This window comes from Urocitellus parryii, chromosome 5 (assembly GCF_045843805.1).
Source record: "Urocitellus parryii isolate mUroPar1 chromosome 5, mUroPar1.hap1, whole genome shotgun sequence".
NCBI classification, from domain to species: Eukaryota; Metazoa; Chordata; class Mammalia; order Rodentia; family Sciuridae; genus Urocitellus; species Urocitellus parryii.
Genome location: NC_135535.1, coordinates 111,821,432 through 111,835,526, shown reverse-complemented (window position 1 = coordinate 111,835,526; position 14,095 = coordinate 111,821,432).

The window sequence follows — 14,095 nt, the reverse complement described above, 5'->3', positions numbered from 1 at the left end:
AAAATACATGTGCTGAATAGGCTACAGAGAAAGGGAGACAGGAATTCACATATTTGTTAACTTTACAAACACATGGAGAACTACTTCTCTTAAATTGGACTAGATTTATAACACCTAGCCTTTATAATGCCAAAGGAAAGTCCAATTATACACCATGCCTCCTCTGAACTGCATGCATTGCTATTCTGTTTGGGTTAGTTTCCTCCATCATATCAGGATTGGTAATCAGAGTCTAGGAGGGTATGGGTTCGTGTCAGGGATTCAGTATTTTGAATGGAAAATAGGAAAATGAATCCAATGTGTATGCAATTATGTGCTACACAAAAATCTTCCCACTCTCATCAAGAACAATGCCTTGACATTACCTTTGGCCCAAGTAAGACACAATTCGAAGAGACCAGTTAGAAAATCTGTGAATATGTATATATATATATATATATATATACAGTGGAAAATGCTCAGGAGTTCACAACCTTGGAGGTGGTAGAGGGTTTTCCATAAGTAAGGGACAGGGTAAACACTCCACAAACATGGAGCTCTGCTGGCATAAAGACTTCTTGGGAAACTGCCTCTGAGGTTGGACCCTTGAAATATATGTTGTTGTCAGGAGCTTTATCTTCCTTTGTAGTGAGACCATCAAAGCTTGGTCTGCATCTATGTGGCCTGGAGGACATGGTTTCTGATTTTCCAATGAACATGAGGCAGCAGTGCTGAATTCTCTCTTTGTAGGTCAACTGTGGCCACTGGGGTCTAAGTGTTTGCCCGTGTGGACTGTGAGGCTATTTGGTCATCCTCCACTTTTCCTGGTGTTTCTGGCTGCTTCACTGGGAGTTTCCTATTTGCTTCATGAAACACAAGGAATTCAACTGGTACACAGTGCTGGAGGGAGTTCTGTTATGTGTGCTGACTCAGGGTCCTAGGAGAATGCACCAACCAGGCTTCTATCCCACAGAGCTTGCCCACTTGACCATAGCAACCTGATTCTGAACATTGCCCTGAAACCTCTCCATATAACAGGATGCCTTTACATAAACTGTCTGCTGGATGCACCCTGTCATTCACAAGCCATGTGGAAGCGAATGGCAGATCCACATGGCCCCACCACAGATGTTTTATCACACACCTGCACACCACTGTTCTAGGCCCACTAATCAGCAGGCTCCAACTTACTGGCATCTCTGTTCTACACCATTTTCATGAAACCCAGTCAATCAAGGCACTGTCTTGTACACTCATGATCAGCAACGGGACATCCCAAGGTTCTCCAGTGCCACCTGGTCATGGGAATTTCAAAAATTTCATGGTATTTATTAAACCGTTTTTCAAGGATGTATTTGGAGGCACTGTGGGTTTCTATACATTCAGGAACCATTAAATGGTGAGGAAGCTCATTTCAATGAAAGCTCTGGAGAAACACTCAGAGGCAAGGCTTCCCAAGAGTGGCCAAAAGGTCCCATCAATCCAGGCCCATTGAGGTCTACAATGTGAGGTCCATGTGTGTTTTGACTCTCAATTATGGCTGCCAGGTCTTTAAGAATGAAATCATGCGATATCCTGGCTGAGATTCCCAGTGCTCTCTGGAAAGCCACCTGGGCCTGGATCTCAGTTTCCAATGGTAATTCTCATGTGTGGCCTCCTAAAATCCCAACACAATTCATGGCAATACTTCTCTGAGTTCAGTTCCAGAACTCAGTCTCTAAGGGGAATCACGCCAGAGTTCAAGACCAGGTGGACCAAGTCATCCCTTCCAACAGCCACAGAAATGACCACAATTCAAAAGAAAACACTGCCACATGGCCCTCATCTTCTTCCATATAGACACTCATCATAACCTCTGGCTGGAGGTTTCCATTAAGGGGGCAGCCCAAGACAGTGTCAAGAATAAGCTCCCTTGCCCCTCATTTGTAATGTCAGGGTGGCCTGGACAGCCTTCCTGTGAACCAGGAGTGATCAAATAGGCCTGCCATTAATACTGCTCTGCTTCTACAATTTGAGGCCTACTGACTTTTGGGTATAGATTCTTTGTGAGAAATGGAGACATGAGAAAACCCAAGAACCCATGGGCTTGCCTCTGCAGGGCTTTGAAGAACTCATTTGACCCAAAGGATCCCTATTCTAACTTGATGGAGGTCAGGAACTTTCCAGAGGAAAGTGAAAGACTTCATCCACAATGACTGCACTTTTTGCCATTTTGGCTTTGGATGCACACATGGGATCTTTCTTTAATCCATCAGGTGCTGAGAATCTAAGCCACAGCCTCACACAGGGCCAAGAGGCTGATTCACACACATCCCTTTGCACAGGAATTCAGCAAAAAGCCACAGGTGATGCCCATTCATTTCCACTTGAAACCTGTTTACTTCAGGCTTCACAGAGGGTAGCCTGAGGCAAAGACCTTCCTGACATTCAGGGCAACAGAACAAGAGGTAAGCCAAAGGCCCAAAGCAGGGTTTCTCCACTGACACTTTACTGGTCACACTGATATCTGAGTTTTCTGAGATGCTTGCCATTCCCTTCAGTTATCCAGTACATGGCCATGTCACAGAGTTGGGAGGTGGTACATATCTTGGACACAAAACCATGAGCCTATTCTGGAGAGTGGCCAGAATTCAGGAAGAAAACAGGAACTTAGCAAGATAGTAGGTGTTGCCCAAACATAAGGCAAGCACCAGTCCATTAATAAATTGAAAGGACGAATGCTGGAAAGTTTTCTACTAGAAGGACACATCCATTGATTCATTCTCTTTTCCAGTGTCTACAACCAGGGATACAGTGGGATACACAGACATAGAAACACTCACCTTTTCAAACCACTTACTAGAAACAGTCCACTTCAAACCAAACAAACTGCCTTTCCTACCTATTCTCAGAACATGACACAAAACCATCGATTCACAATCACACCCACTAAGGCACCTCCTTCCCCCAAGTAGGTCAGTGACTATCCGAAGTGTCTTCTGACTGGTGGGCCATTCAATGTTCCCCCAAAATGGCCCGTCCTCTCTCAGATCTGGCCTCCTTGGCCTCCTCAATGAACTTGTCAGGAGCCACCAGTGAGCCACTCACTACCTGCTTTCTCAGAAACGTCCCCTCTTCAGAGCTTTCCTGGCATTTGGTCCTCCTCACATCAGTAGGTACCAAGAAAGACTGACTATGCCCTTGGTAAATGCAATCAACTCAGCCCACTGGGACTGGGAGTGAAACTGGCTCTGGGTGCCTGGCTTCCTGGTTGCCAAGTTCAGAGAGTTCCATCACAAAAGAAGTGAGGTGAGGTCACTTCCTTCAGGAACTGAATGAGGTCACTGCCTTGGCAACCAAATTGCACTAACAGTTGCTTCCAAGGGTCCTATGAGATATAGGCTGCCCCTGCTTCCTGTGACACTTTCACAAGTTAGAATGGTATATCCTCCATAGGCACCCAAGAACAGCTTTCCACACAGGCCTGGTTTGGTCCATCTTGTCTACATTAAGAAGAGTGTGGCTCATTCCGACACAACCCTTCATCCTGACCAGATTGTTTGCCATGGAAGATGACTTTTGCTCTCTCATGTCATTCAGAGCTGCCTACATCTTCTCCAGGGATCATTTCTGCATGGACCTTTGAGTTCTCAGCAGGTGGAAAATCCCCTACATTCCTCTATTGTAAGACCAACTCTGTCCCTGCTCTTCTGTAAAGTTGGATTGAGGGAACAGTGTATGGTTAGGGTTAAGAACATGTTTGATTTGGGTTAGGAATCATTTTACTGGATGAAGAATGGTATTGGGAATCTGCGATATATGTAATAATATATAAGTGAAGTATATGTGTGAAAACAGAAATCTAAGTAAGCTTTGAAGCCCAGAAGGGCATTGGGCCCTTGACTGGGATACTTAGCTTTGAATTACATTCTGCACAGATGTCTCAGATAAATTGATATACAATGGCATAAGACCTTGTACCTTGGATGATTGAATGTGGAAGAGAACATTCATTCAAAAAGGGATAGTAGGTAGGATTAGGAAGATAGACTGTGGTTTTATGAAGAAGAGTGAGTATAACATTTGGACCAAAAGTTCTTTAGCAGTAGGGTGTCAGTTAGAGAGTAGATGTCAATGTCAGCACATGTGAAGAGTCAGTCACAAGAATGAATATGGGAAATTATGTAGGAAAGCAGATATCAATAGAGACTTTGGGAAATCAGTCAAAGTATAAAGTGAGTGATAGGATTAGATATTTTCAACAGGGTTGAGGTTGAATATGTAATCTTAGGACGAAGCAACTGTGTAGTCACCAATAGGATTGACATTTGAGAGCATTAGGCACCTGGACAAGGATATTTTTAGTAATCCATGCTCACTTTCCATTTAGACTTTTGTACAATCATAAGTGTGAACTTTGCATTATGTGTCCAGAATATCACTGTGATAAAATGTATATGTAGATCTGGTGACATGAGTATTTCTTCCACCATTTGTGGGAGCAATGTCTTGAAGACGTATTGATTGGTATTTGGGGGCACCAATAGGTGTACCCTGTGTCTATGAATATAGAGATAATGCATGAATAGACCATAGTGTGAGTAAATAATATAACTGGTTCCAATTTACATAATGGATTGAACTGATACCTGAAAATATATAGGAAATCTAATATTGATACACAATCATTCATTCCAACCAGTTATATATCTAATGGTAATATTAGGGTTATGGTTTACCATGAAGGCTGTGTGAGATTTGCTTGAAAAGTGATTATGGAAATCGAAAATAATGTGTTTGGTAAGAAGTCTCATGTAAAGACCAGTCCAGAAACATACAGGAGTACATGTGTTCTGAAGCAGGAAGTGATTGAAAGTGAACCAAATGCCTGGAAATTTGTGAACTTGTGGATGAAATATATATCCTATGATGTGCATCAACTGAAGAAATAGTGATGTACCAGTGTCGAAAAAAAAGAAACGTCAAAATACACTTCATGTATCATAGGAATCTACTTGCATTGATGCTAAACTCGGTCAGTTACTGTAGAAATATTAGGATTTCTAAGCACCATTCACTACGAAACAAATGTGTATTTCAGGTGGATGAATATTTCTGAGAATAATCTTTTGAAAAGATGATTATAAATCCACATACATGTACATGAATGAATTTAGGGAGTGTATAATAAGACACATATATTTCATACTTTGAAAAATCTGGAGAGAGTGTGTGTGTGTGTGTGTGTGTGTGTGTATACACACACACACACACACATTCAAACAAAACAAACACAGAGAGACTTTAAAAAGAAGAAATATATATGCCAATCAAAATTCATCATGAAATATATATATTCCACAGATCCAAAAATATTTAATTTACTGAACATGGATTTATGTATCATGTTGTTCAAGTAGAAAGCTCACCCATAGGTTGAATTTTCTGTTCCGACAGCATTTAGGAGGAGTGATCTCTTCTCACAATTTGTATCTGCCATGTCAGCCACCTCACAAGAATGTACGTGGGATACCAGGTAGGATTCTATATGTGCATGTAAAAATACATGTGCTGAATAGGCTACAGAGAAAGGGAGACAGGAATTCACATATTTGTTAACTTTACAAACACATGGAGAACTACTTCTCTTAAATTGGACTAGATTTATAACACCTAGCCTTTATAATGCCAAAGGAAAGTCCAATTATACACCATGCCTCCTCTGAACTGCATGCATTGCTATTCTGTTTGGGTTAGTTTCCTCCATCATATCAGGATTGGTAATCAGAGTCTAGGAGGGTATGGGTTCGTGTCAGGGATTCAGTATTTTGAATGGAAAATAGGAAAATGAATCCAATGTGTATGCAATTATGTGCTACACAAAAATCTTCCCACTCTCATCAAGAACAATGCCTTGACATTACCTTTGGCCCAAGTAAGACACAATTCGAAGAGACCAGTTAGAAAATCTGTGAATATGTATATATATATATATATATATATACAGTGGAAAATGCTCAGGAGTTCACAACCTTGGAGGTGGTAGAGGGTTTTCCATAAGTAAGGGACAGGGTAAACACTCCACAAACATGGAGCTCTGCTGGCATAAAGACTTCTTGGGAAACTGCCTCTGAGGTTGGACCCTTGAAATATATGTTGTTGTCAGGAGCTTTATCTTCCTTTGTAGTGAGACCATCAAAGCTTGGTCTGCATCTATGTGGCCTGGAGGACATGGTTTCTGATTTTCCAATGAACATGAGGCAGCAGTGCTGAATTCTCTCTTTGTAGGTCAACTGTGGCCACTGGGGTCTAAGTGTTTGCCCGTGTGGACTGTGAGGCTATTTGGTCATCCTCCACTTTTCCTGGTGTTTCTGGCTGCTTCACTGGGAGTTTCCTATTTGCTTCATGAAACACAAGGAATTCAACTGGTACACAGTGCTGGAGGGAGTTCTGTTATGTGTGCTGACTCAGGGTCCTAGGAGAATGCACCAACCAGGCTTCTATCCCACAGAGCTTGCCCACTTGACCATAGCAACCTGATTCTGAACATTGCCCTGAAACCTCTCCATATAACAGGATGCCTTTACATAAACTGTCTGCTGGATGCACCCTGTCATTCACAAGCCATGTGGAAGCGAATGGCAGATCCACATGGCCCCACCACAGATGTTTTATCACACACCTGCACACCACTGTTCTAGGCCCACTAATCAGCAGGCTCCAACTTACTGGCATCTCTGTTCTACACCATTTTCATGAAACCCAGTCAATCAAGGCACTGTCTTGTACACTCATGATCAGCAACGGGACATCCCAAGGTTCTCCAGTGCCACCTGGTCATGGGAATTTCAAAAATTTCATGGTATTTATTAAACCGTTTTTCAAGGATGTATTTGGAGGCACTGTGGGTTTCTATACATTCAGGAACCATTAAATGGTGAGGAAGCTCATTTCAATGAAAGCTCTGGAGAAACACTCAGAGGCAAGGCTTCCCAAGAGTGGCCAAAAGGTCCCATCAATCCAGGCCCATTGAGGTCTACAATGTGAGGTCCATGTGTGTTTTGACTCTCAATTATGGCTGCCAGGTCTTTAAGAATGAAATCATGCGATATCCTGGCTGAGATTCCCAGTGCTCTCTGGAAAGCCACCTGGGCCTGGATCTCAGTTTCCAATGGTAATTCTCATGTGTGGCCTCCTAAAATCCCAACACAATTCATGGCAATACTTCTCTGAGTTCAGTTCCAGAACTCAGTCTCTAAGGGGAATCACGCCAGAGTTCAAGACCAGGTGGACCAAGTCATCCCTTCCAACAGCCACAGAAATGACCACAATTCAAAAGAAAACACTGCCACATGGCCCTCATCTTCTTCCATATAGACACTCATCATAACCTCTGGCTGGAGGTTTCCATTAAGGGGGCAGCCCAAGACAGTGTCAAGAATAAGCTCCCTTGCCCCTCATTTGTAATGTCAGGGTGGCCTGGACAGCCTTCCTGTGAACCAGGAGTGATCAAATAGGCCTGCCATTAATACTGCTCTGCTTCTACAATTTGAGGCCTACTGACTTTTGGGTATAGATTCTTTGTGAGAAATGGAGACATGAGAAAACCCAAGAACCCATGGGCTTGCCTCTGCAGGGCTTTGAAGAACTCATTTGACCCAAAGGATCCCTATTCTAACTTGATGGAGGTCAGGAACTTTCCAGAGGAAAGTGAAAGACTTCATCCACAATGACTGCACTTTTTGCCATTTTGGCTTTGGATGCACACATGGGATCTTTCTTTAATCCATCAGGTGCTGAGAATCTAAGCCACAGCCTCACACAGGGCCAAGAGGCTGATTCACACACATCCCTTTGCACAGGAATTCAGCAAAAAGCCACAGGTGATGCCCATTCATTTCCACTTGAAACCTGTTTACTTCAGGCTTCACAGAGGGTAGCCTGAGGCAAAGACCTTCCTGACATTCAGGGCAACAGAACAAGAGGTAAGCCAAAGGCCCAAAGCAGGGTTTCTCCACTGACACTTTACTGGTCACACTGATATCTGAGTTTTCTGAGATGCTTGCCATTCCCTTCAGTTATCCAGTACATGGCCATGTCACAGAGTTGGGAGGTGGTACATATCTTGGACACAAAACCATGAGCCTATTCTGGAGAGTGGCCAGAATTCAGGAAGAAAACAGGAACTTAGCAAGATAGTAGGTGTTGCCCAAACATAAGGCAAGCACCAGTCCATTAATAAATTGAAAGGACGAATGCTGGAAAGTTTTCTACTAGAAGGACACATCCATTGATTCATTCTCTTTTCCAGTGTCTACAACCAGGGATACAGTGGGATACACAGACATAGAAACACTCACCTTTTCAAACCACTTACTAGAAACAGTCCACTTCAAACCAAACAAACTGCCTTTCCTACCTATTCTCAGAACATGACACAAAACCATCGATTCACAATCACACCCACTAAGGCACCTCCTTCCCCCAAGTAGGTCAGTGACTATCCGAAGTGTCTTCTGACTGGTGGGCCATTCAATGTTCCCCCAAAATGGCCCGTCCTCTCTCAGATCTGGCCTCCTTGGCCTCCTCAATGAACTTGTCAGGAGCCACCAGTGAGCCACTCACTACCTGCTTTCTCAGAAACGTCCCCTCTTCAGAGCTTTCCTGGCATTTGGTCCTCCTCACATCAGTAGGTACCAAGAAAGACTGACTATGCCCTTGGTAAATGCAATCAACTCAGCCCACTGGGACTGGGAGTGAAACTGGCTCTGGGTGCCTGGCTTCCTGGTTGCCAAGTTCAGAGAGTTCCATCACAAAAGAAGTGAGGTGAGGTCACTTCCTTCAGGAACTGAATGAGGTCACTGCCTTGGCAACCAAATTGCACTAACAGTTGCTTCCAAGGGTCCTATGAGATATAGGCTGCCCCTGCTTCCTGTGACACTTTCACAAGTTAGAATGGTATATCCTCCATAGGCACCCAAGAACAGCTTTCCACACAGGCCTGGTTTGGTCCATCTTGTCTACATTAAGAAGAGTGTGGCTCATTCCGACACAACCCTTCATCCTGACCAGATTGTTTGCCATGGAAGATGACTTTTGCTCTCTCATGTCATTCAGAGCTGCCTACATCTTCTCCAGGGATCATTTCTGCATGGACCTTTGAGTTCTCAGCAGGTGGAAAATCCCCTACATTCCTCTATTGTAAGACCAACTCTGTCCCTGCTCTTCTGTAAAGTTGGATTGAGGGAACAGTGTATGGTTAGGGTTAAGAACATGTTTGATTTGGGTTAGGAATCATTTTACTGGATGAAGAATGGTATTGGGAATCTGCGATATATGTAATAATATATAAGTGAAGTATATGTGTGAAAACAGAAATCTAAGTAAGCTTTGAAGCCCAGAAGGGCATTGGGCCCTTGACTGGGATACTTAGCTTTGAATTACATTCTGCACAGATGTCTCAGATAAATTGATATACAATGGCATAAGACCTTGTACCTTGGATGATTGAATGTGGAAGAGAACATTCATTCAAAAAGGGATAGTAGGTAGGATTAGGAAGATAGACTGTGGTTTTATGAAGAAGAGTGAGTATAACATTTGGACCAAAAGTTCTTTAGCAGTAGGGTGTCAGTTAGAGAGTAGATGTCAATGTCAGCACATGTGAAGAGTCAGTCACAAGAATGAATATGGGAAATTATGTAGGAAAGCAGATATCAATAGAGACTTTGGGAAATCAGTCAAAGTATAAAGTGAGTGATAGGATTAGATATTTTCAACAGGGTTGAGGTTGAATATGTAATCTTAGGACGAAGCAACTGTGTAGTCACCAATAGGATTGACATTTGAGAGCATTAGGCACCTGGACAAGGATATTTTTAGTAATCCATGCTCACTTTCCATTTAGACTTTTGTACAATCATAAGTGTGAACTTTGCATTATGTGTCCAGAATATCACTGTGATAAAATGTATATGTAGATCTGGTGACATGAGTATTTCTTCCACCATTTGTGGGAGCAATGTCTTGAAGACGTATTGATTGGTATTTGGGGGCACCAATAGGTGTACCCTGTGTCTATGAATATAGAGATAATGCATGAATAGACCATAGTGTGAGTAAATAATATAACTGGTTCCAATTTACATAATGGATTGAACTGATACCTGAAAATATATAGGAAATCTAATATTGATACACAATCATTCATTCCAACCAGTTATATATCTAATGGTAATATTAGGGTTATGGTTTACCATGAAGGCTGTGTGAGATTTGCTTGAAAAGTGATTATGGAAATCGAAAATAATGTGTTTGGTAAGAAGTCTCATGTAAAGACCAGTCCAGAAACATACAGGAGTACATGTGTTCTGAAGCAGGAAGTGATTGAAAGTGAACCAAATGCCTGGAAATTTGTGAACTTGTGGATGAAATATATATCCTATGATGTGCATCAACTGAAGAAATAGTGATGTACCAGTGTCGAAAAAAAAGAAACGTCAAAATACACTTCATGTATCATAGGAATCTACTTGCATTGATGCTAAACTCGGTCAGTTACTGTAGAAATATTAGGATTTCTAAGCACCATTCACTACGAAACAAATGTGTATTTCAGGTGGATGAATATTTCTGAGAATAATCTTTTGAAAAGATGATTATAAATCCACATACATGAACATGAATGAATTTAGGGAGTGTATAATAAGACACATATATTTCATACTTTGAAAAATCTGGAGAGAGTGTGTGTGTGTGTGTGTGTGTGTGTGTGTATACACACACACACACACACATTCAAACAAAACAAACACAGAGAGACTTTAAAAAGAAGAAATATATATGCCAATCAAAATTCATCATGAAATATATATATTCCACAGATCCAAAAATATTTAATTTACTGAACATGGATTTATGTATCATGTTGTTCAAGTAGAAAGCTCACCCATAGGTTGAATTTTCTGTTCCGACAGCATTTAGGAGGAGTGATCTCTTCTCACAATTTGTATCTGCCATGTCAGCCACCTCACAAGAATGTACGTGGGATACCAGGTAGGATTCTATATGTGCATGTAAAAATACATGTGCTGAATAGGCTACAGAGAAAGGGAGACAGGAATTCACATATTTGTTAACTTTACAAACACATGGAGAACTACTTCTCTTAAATTGGACTAGATTTATAACACCTAGCCTTTATAATGCCAAAGGAAAGTCCAATTATACACCATGCCTCCTCTGAAATGCATGCATTGCTATTCTGTTTGGGTTATTTTCCTCCATCATATCAGGATTGGTAATCAGAGTCTAGGAGGGTATGGGTTCGTGTCAGGGATTCAGTATTTTGAATGGAAAATAGGAAAATGAATCCAATGTGTATGCAATTATGTGCTACACAAAAATCTTCCCACTCTCATCAAGAACAATGCCTTGACATTACCTTTGGCCCAAGTAAGACACAATTCGAAGAGACCAGTTAGAAAATCTGTGAATATGTATATATATATATATATATATATATATATATATATATATACAGTGGAAAATGCTCAGGAGTTCACAACCTTGGAGGTGGTAGAGGGTTTTCCATAAGTAAGGGACAGGGTAAACACTCCACAAACATGGAGCTCTGCTGGCATAAAGACTTCTTGGGAAACTGCCTCTGAGGTTGGACCCTTGAAATATATGTTGTTGTCAGGAGCTTTATCTTCCTTTGTAGTGAGACCATCAAAGCTTGGTCTGCATCTATGTGGCCTGGAGGACATGGTTTCTGATTTTCCAATGAACATGAGGCAGCAGTGCTGAATTCTCTCTTTGTAGGTCAACTGTGGCCACTGGGGTCTAAGTGTTTGCCCGTGTGGACTGTGAGGCTATTTGGTCATCCTCCACTTTTCCTGGTGTTTCTGGCTGCTTCACTGGGAGTTTCCTATTTGCTTCATGAAACACAAGGAATTCAACTGGTACACAGTGCTGGAGGGAGTTCTGTTATGTGTGCTGACTCAGGGTCCTAGGAGAATGCACCAACCAGGCTTCTATCCCACAGAGCTTGCCCACTTGACCATAGCAACCTGATTCTGAACATTGCCCTGAAACCTCTCCATATAACAGGATGCCTTTACATAAACTGTCTGCTGGATGCACCCTGTCATTCACAAGCCATGTGGAAGCGAATGGCAGATCCACATGGCCCCACCACAGATGTTTTATCACACACCTGCACACCACTGTTCTAGGCCCACTAATCAGCAGGCTCCAACTTACTGGCATCTCTGTTCTACACCATTTTCATGAAACCCAGTCAATCAAGGCACTGTCTTGTACACTCATGATCAGCAACGGGACATCCCAAGGTTCTCCAGTGCCACCTGGTCATGGGAATTTCAAAAATTTCATGGTATTTATTAAACCGTTTTTCAAGGATGTATTTGGAGGCACTGTGGGTTTCTATACATTCAGGAACCATTAAATGGTGAGGAAGCTCATTTCAATGAAAGCTCTGGAGAAACACTCAGAGGCAAGGCTTCCCAAGAGTGGCCAAAAGGTCCCATCAATCCAGGCCCATTGAGGTCTACAATGTGAGGTCCATGTGTGTTTTGACTCTCAATTATGGCTGCCAGGTCTTTAAGAATGAAATCATGCGATATCCTGGCTGAGATTCCCAGTGCTCTCTGGAAAGCCACCTGGGCCTGGATCTCAGTTTCCAATGGTAATTCTCATGTGTGGCCTCCTAAAATCCCAACACAATTCATGGCAATACTTCTCTGAGTTCAGTTCCAGAACTCAGTCTCTAAGGGGAATCACGCCAGAGTTCAAGACCAGGTGGACCAAGTCATCCCTTCCAACAGCCACAGAAATGACCACAATTCAAAAGAAAACACTGCCACATGGCCCTCATCTTCTTCCATATAGACACTCATCATAACCTCTGGCTGGAGGTTTCCATTAAGGGGGCAGCCCAAGACAGTGTCAAGAATAAGCTCCCTTGCCCCTCATTTGTAATGTCAGGGTGGCCTGGACAGCCTTCCTGTGAACCAGGAGTGATCAAATAGGCCTGCCATTAATACTGCTCTGCTTCTACAATTTGAGGCCTACTGACTTTTGGGTATAGATTCTTTGTGAGAAATGGAGACATGAGAAAACCCAAGAACCCATGGGCTTGCCTCTGCAGGGCTTTGAAGAACTCATTTGACCCAAAGGATCCCTATTCTAACTTGATGGAGGTCAGGAACTTTCCAGAGGAAAGTGAAAGACTTCATCCACAATGACTGCACTTTTTGCCATTTTGGCTTTGGATGCACACATGGGATCTTTCTTTAATCCATCAGGTGCTGAGAATCTAAGCCACAGCCTCACACAGGGCCAAGAGGCTGATTCACACACATCCCTTTGCACAGGAATTCAGCAAAAAGCCACAGGTGATGCCCATTCATTTCCACTTGAAACCTGTTTACTTCAGGCTTCACAGAGGGTAGCCTGAGGCAAAGACCTTCCTGACATTCAGGGCAACAGAACAAGAGGTAAGCCAAAGGCCCAAAGCAGGGTTTCTCCACTGACACTTTACTGGTCACACTGATATCTGAGTTTTCTGAGATGCTTGCCATTCCCTTCAGTTATCCAGTACATGGCCATGTCACAGAGTTGGGAGGTGGTACATATCTTGGACACAAAACCATGAGCCTATTCTGGAGAGTGGCCAGAATTCAGGAAGAAAACAGGAACTTAGCAAGATAGTAGGTGTTGCCCAAACATAAGGCAAGCACCAGTCCATTAATAAATTGAAAGGACGAATGCTGGAAAGTTTTCTACTAGAAGGACACATCCATTGATTCATTCTCTTTTCCAGTGTCTACAACCAGGGATACAGTGGGATACACAGACATAGAAACACTCACCTTTTCAAACCACTTACTAGAAACAGTCCACTTCAAACCAAACAAACTGCCTTTCCTACCTATTCTCAGAACATGACACAAAACCATCGATTCACAATCACACCCACTAAGGCACCTCCTTCCCCCAAGTAGGTCAGTGACTATCCGAAGTGTCTTCTGACTGGTGGGCCATTCAATGTTCCCCCAAAATGGCCCGTCCTCTCTCAGATCTGGCCTCCTTGGCCTCCTCAATGAACTTGTCA